Source organism: Balaenoptera ricei, chromosome 8 (genome assembly GCF_028023285.1).
Source record: "Balaenoptera ricei isolate mBalRic1 chromosome 8, mBalRic1.hap2, whole genome shotgun sequence".
In the NCBI taxonomy this organism is placed as follows: Eukaryota; Metazoa; Chordata; class Mammalia; order Artiodactyla; family Balaenopteridae; genus Balaenoptera; species Balaenoptera ricei.
Window position 1 is genome coordinate 17,551,330 of NC_082646.1, and position 6,607 is coordinate 17,557,936.

The window sequence follows — 6,607 nt, forward strand, 5'->3', positions numbered from 1 at the left end:
GATGTTGAGCATTCTTTCATATGTTTGTTGGCAATCTGTATATCTTCTTTGGAGAAATGTCTATTTAGGTCTTCTGCCCATTTTTGGATTGGGTTGTTTTTTTGATATTGAGCTGCATGAGCTGCTTGTATATTTTGGAGATTAATCCTTTGTCAGTTGCTTCATTTGCAAATATTTTCTCCCATTCTGAGGGTTGTCTTTTCATCTTGTTTATGGTTTCCTTTGCTGTGCAAAAGCTTTTAAGTTTCATTAGGTCCCATTTGTTTATTTTTGTTTTTATTTCCATTTCTCTAGGAGCTGGGTCAAAAAGGATCTTGCTGTGATTTATGTCATAGAGTGTTCTGCCTATGTTTTCCTCTAAGAGTTTGATGGTGTCTGGTCTTACATTTAGGTCTTTAATCCATTTTGAATTTATTTTTGCGTATGGTGTTAGGGAGTGTTCTGATTTCATTCTTTAAATGATACATTAAACAAGATGGACTTAATTGATACTTATAGGACATTCCATCCAAAAACAACAGAATACGCATTCTTCTCAAGTGCTCATGGAACATTCTCCAGGATAGATCATATCTTGGGTCACAAATCAAGCCTTGGTAAATTTAAGAAAATTGAAATTGTATCAAGTATCTTTTCCAACCACAATGCTATGAGACTTGATATCAATTACAGGAAAAATCTGTAAGAAATACAAACACATGGAGGCTAAACAACACACTACTTAATAACCAAGAGATCACTGAAGAAATCAAAGAGGAAATCAAAAAATACCTAGAAACAAATGACAATGAAAACACAACGACCCAAAACCTATGGGATGCAGCAAAAGCAGTTCTAAGAGGGAAGTTTATAACAATACAAGCCTACATCAAGAAAAAAGAAACTTCTCAAATAAACAACCTAACCTTAAACCTAAAGCAATTAGAGAAAGAAGAACCAAAAAAACCCAAAGTTAGCAGAAGGAAAGAAATCATAAAGATCAGATCAGAAATAAATGAAAAAGAAATGAAGGAAACGATAGCAAAGATCAATAAAACTAAAAGCTGGTTCTTTGAGAAGATAAACAAAATTGATCAACCATTAGCCAGACTTATCAAGATAAAAAAAGAGAAGACTCAAATCAGTAGAATTAGAAATGAAAAAGGAGAAGTAACTACTGACACTGCAGAAATACAAAGGATCATGAGAGATTACTACAAGCAACTATATGCCAATAAAATGGACAACCTGGAAGAAATGGAAAAATTCTTAGAAATACACAACCTTCTGAGACTGAACCAGGAAGAAATAGAAAATATGAACAGACCAATCACAAGCACTGAAATTGAAACTGTGATTTAAAATCTTTCACCTATTTCTTTTCATTTTTATCTTTCTGATTTACAGATTTACACTTCGTTTTTCAACACTTTCATTGATGTGTCTGGATGTGGATCTCTATACTATCCGAGTTGGAGTTGGTTGAGCTTCTTGGATGTGTAGATTAGTGTTTTTCATTAAATTTGAGAAATTTTCAATGATTATTTCTTCAAATACTTTTTCTACTCTTTTCTCTCTATCCCCTCTCCTGTTGCTCTCCCAGGATGTATTTGTCAGTGTGCTTAAATTGTGCCACATGTCTATGAGGATCTATCTATTTTTCTCATGATATTTCTCTCTATTCCTCTATAATCTCTATCAATTTATCTTCAAATATAGTACTTTGCCAATTCAAATATACTGTTGAGCTTTTCTTTTCAAGTCTACTATTGCATTTTTCAACTCTAAAATTTCTATTTTGCTATTTGTTTCTTTATTTTTTTAATAATTTCTCTTTACTGATGATCTCTTTGATGAGATATTGTCATAATACCTTTCTTTAACATCTTTAAGCAGAATTTCCTTCAGTTCTTTGAATATACAGGCATACTCCATTTATTGCACTTCACTTTTTGCATTTTGTAGATATTGTGCTTTTTACAAATTGAAGGTTTGTGGCAACTCTGCATCAAGCAAGTTTATCAGCACAATTTTCCAATAGCATTTACTCACTTCATGTCTCTGTGTCACATTTTGGTAATTCCTGCAATATTTCAAACTTTTTCAATATTGTTATATTTGTTATGGTGATTTGTGATCAGTGATCTTTGATGTTACTATTTTAATTATTTTGGGGCACCAAGAACCATACTCATTTAACACAGTGAACTCCATTGATAAATGCATGTGTTTTGACTGCTCCACCATACTGCTCTCTTTTTCTCCTCAAGCCTCCCTATTCCCTGAGACACAACTATATTGAAATTAGGTCAGTCAATAACCTACAGTGGCTTCTAAGTGAAAGGAAAATTTGCATGTCTCTCACTTTAAATCAAAAACTGGAAATGATTAAGCTTAGTGAGGAAGGCATGTCAAAAGCTGAGACAGGCCTCTTGCACCAAACAGTTATCCAAGCTGTGAATACAAAGGAAAAGTTCTTGAAGGAAATAAAAAGTGCTCCTCCAGTGAACACACAGACGATAAGAAAACAAAACAGCCTTATTGCTAATATGGCATAAGTTTTAGTAGTCTGGATAGAAGATCAAACCAGCCACAGCATTCCCTTAAGCCAAAACCTGATCCAGAGAAAGGCCCTAACTCTCTTCAATTCTATGAAGGCTAAGAGAGGTGAGACAGCTACAGAAAAAAAAGTTTGAAGCTAGCAGAGGTTGGTTCATAAGATTTAAAGGAAGAAGCCATCTCCGTAACATAAAAGTGCAACATGAAGCAGTAAGTGCTAATGTAGAAGCTGCAGCAAGTTATCCAGAAGATCTAGCTTAATCAATGAAGGTTGCTATACTGAACAAAAGATTTTCAGTGTAGACATAACAGCTTTATAGTGGAAGAAAATGACATCTAGGATTTCCGTAGCTGGAGAGGAGAAGTCAGTGTCTAGCTTCAAAGAACAGGCTGACTCTCTTGTTAGGGGCTAATGCAGCTGGTGGCATTAAGTTGAAGCCAATGCTCATTTACCATTCCCAAAATCCTAAGGCCCTTAAGAATTATGTTAAGTCTACTCTGCCTGTGCTTTGTAAATGAAACAACAAAGCCTGGATGATAGCTCATCTAGTTACAACATGGTTTACTAAATATTTTAAGCACACTGTTGAGAAGTACTGTCCAGGAAAAGGAAAAGTTTCCTTTCAAAATATTACTGCTCACTGACAATGCACCTGGTCACCCAAGGGCTCTGATGCAGCTGAACAAAATTATTAATGTTTTCATGCCTGCTAACACAGCATCAATTCTGCAGCCCATGGATCAAGGAGTAATTTTGACTTTCAGGTCTCATTATTTAAGAAATACATTTTGTAGGGCAATAGCTGCCATAGATAATGATTCCTCTGACAGATCTAGGCGAAGTAAATTTAAAATCTCTGGAAAATGTTCACCATTCTAGATGCCATTAAGAACATTGGTGATTCATGGGAAAAGGTCAAAATATCAACAGTAACAGGAGTTTGGAAGAAGTTGATTCCAACCCAAATGAATGACTTTGAGGGGTTCAAGACTTCAGTGGAGGAAGCAACTGCAGATGTGGTGGAAATAGCAAGAGAACTAGATTAAGAAGTGGAGCCTGAAGATGTGACTAAATTGTTATAATCTCATGATAATACTTCCACAGATGAAGAGTTGCTTCCTATGGATGAGCAAAGAAAGTGGTTACTTGAGATGGAATCCACTTCTGGTGAAGATGCTTGAAGATTGTTGAAATAACAGCAAAAGATTTAGAATATTACATAAACTTAGTTGATAAAGCAACAGCAAACTTTGAGAGGAGTGACTCCAATTTTGAAAGAAGTTCCGCTGTTGGTAAAATTCTACCAAACAGCATCGCATGGTACAGAGAAATCGTACATGAAAGGAAGAGTCAATTAATGTGACAAACTTTATTGTTGTCTTATTTTAAGTTGCAACAGCCATTTCAAGCTTCAGCAACCCTGAGCGGTCAATATCTAGGCAATATCAATATCAATATCGAGGCAAGACCCCTCACCAGCAGAAAGTTTATGACTCGCTGAAGACTTAGATGATGGTTAGCATTTTTTAACAATAAAGTACTTTTAAACTAAGGTATGTACATTTTTTAGACATAATGCTATTGCACCCCTAATAGATTTTGGCATTGTGTAAACATAATCTTTATATGCCCTGGGAAACCAAAAAAAATCATTTGACTCACTTTATTGTGATATGCACTTTATTGCAGTGGTCTGGAACTAAACCCACAATATCTCCAAGGTATGCCTGTATTTATAATTGTTGTTTTGAAGTTTTTGCCTACTAGGTCTGACACCTTGGTCCTCTCTAGGGCAATTTCTGTTGTTTGCTTTTATTTATTTTTTTCCTGTTTTGGGGTCATAATTTCCTGTTTCTTTTCATGTCTCTTTTCTGCTGGTGTTGTTGAAAACTGAACAATTCAGATAGTATATTGTAGTAACTGTATACACTGATCTTCCTGTCTGGAGCTGGATGTTGTTGTTGTTTGCTTGTTTATTCGTTTAGTTTTTTGATTGACTATTTTAGTAAAGTCTATTTCTCCTGGAGTATGCAGCCTTTAGTGTTACTCCTTAGAAGGTGTAACCCTGGGCGTGCACACAATCACCCTGAGTTGACAGTGGTTTTATCAAGGTTCTCTTTGACCATCTTTTATCCTGATCTCTCTGTTAAGCTCTCTGCATCTATTGGTATAACATCCAGCTGTTAGGTCCCAGTAATTGCTGATTGATTGCTCCATTATTTTTCACCAATCCAATTAAATGTGGGCCGCTTCGCATGGGCAATGTTTGAGATGAGTCATTGAGGTTTGTTCCAACTCCAGAGGGCTCTTAGCTTTCTCTTTCTATGGGTTCTCTCTGGCAAACTAGTCAGTCTGTGGTTTAGCTTGTTGCTCTCAAGTAACTACCAGCCTCCTCTTAATTGCCTACCTCCAATATCTCCACTGGTTTTTGAGAGTGGCCTTAGGTTTGAACTTCCCAAATAAAGTCAGTTTTCTCAGGGAGAACTTTGAAGCATTCTGTTCTATGTCCTGCCTTTCCAAAACCTCTGCAATTGCTCCAGAACTGAGGCAGGGACAGTGGCCCACTTTTCTCAGAGTGACATGCTAGCTCTGCACACAGATCCTCTCAGCTTGTCTTTCCCAGCAAGTAAGCTGGATGGGGGTGACTTGGGCCCAGGATTATTACTCTACCACACCTGGAATAGAATTTGTGCCCTACAAGTAGAGGCTAGGAGGAGGAAGAGAGTCCTCAATTTCTCAGTCATTCTTGCCTGGAATAGAACTTCTACAACATGGAGGTGGAGGGGGTGAGAAATGCTGGTGGCTTGACCCTTCTGGGGAATATACCCTCTACTGGAAGCTGGGGAAAGGGGAAGCCCTGTGTTCTTGCTTGAATCCACCAGAATGGAATTTCTGTCATCCTGAACTGGGTGGGGGGGAAATGGGTGGAGGAAGGGAGCATTTCATTTCTCAAATGCCATAAACTGTTGCTGTTCTAACCAAGATTTAGTAGATTTTCTTTTTAAATTGTTTATTCATTTGCTGTACTCCCTTAGGATAACTTTCAGAGACTTTAAATCTTTGTTTTATAATTTTCACCAGTTATGGTTGTTTCACTGGGAAGAGGGTCCATGTTGCTCCTCAAATGACTATTTCAGAAGTTGTCTCTGGATTGTTACTATTTCCAAAATCATCCCTGAGGGTAGGGCTTTTCTGTGGATCTCTAAATCAGCTCAGTCCCCTCCAGCTGCCATTCCTCATGGCTACTGCTCTGTGGAGCTGGGAGCGGGATGAGAGCATCCCTAAGTTAAAATGTCAGAGATTCCACTCTTCTTATCAAGATTCAGTAGTTTTTTTCTCAAATAAATGCTTCTCTATTTGTTGCATGCATTTGGTTAACTTCTGAGTTCTGAAATAGTTGTTTTTGATAATTTTGTCCAGTTGCTTTTGGGGGGAAGGATTTTCCAAGGTTCTAATTCTACTAATCCAAAAGTCATGTCCTGCTAGTCTGATTCTATATTTACAGTGTCCATTAAAAGATTAACAAACATGGATATTTTGTAAAGAAAAATATAAGGACAAGTCTCAGTCCCTATCCACTGCCATTATCTTCCTATCCTGTTCCTTTCCTCACTTGCCCTACATGTCTGACCAGGTTCTAAATTACCTTGTGCTCATTCTTGCCTTCATGGCTTTGTTCTTTCTCTTCCTTCTGTCTGGGGTACCCTTCACTCTCTTTCACCTGGTTAATCCCTACCTGTATCAATCAGGCCCCATTCAAGAACACAGAAACCATACACTAGATATTTCAACAGAGAGAAGTTATTAGAGAATGAGTTAAACAGATATTGATGGATTCAAAAAGCCAGAGGGGAGGAACAGTGAGGTACATGAGAGAGTAACTGCAGGAAACAGCCACCACTCCAGGGCTGGGGGAGCATAGGAAAGAGGTGGGGTTATCAAAACCCATAAGCTACAAAGAGGGTCCCAGTCAAGTAGGGCTCAAGAAACTAAGAAGGGGGCATTCCCTTATAGACGTTGAAAGTCAGAGGAGAGAGCAATGAGAATAGTTCCTGAAGAGCCCAAAGA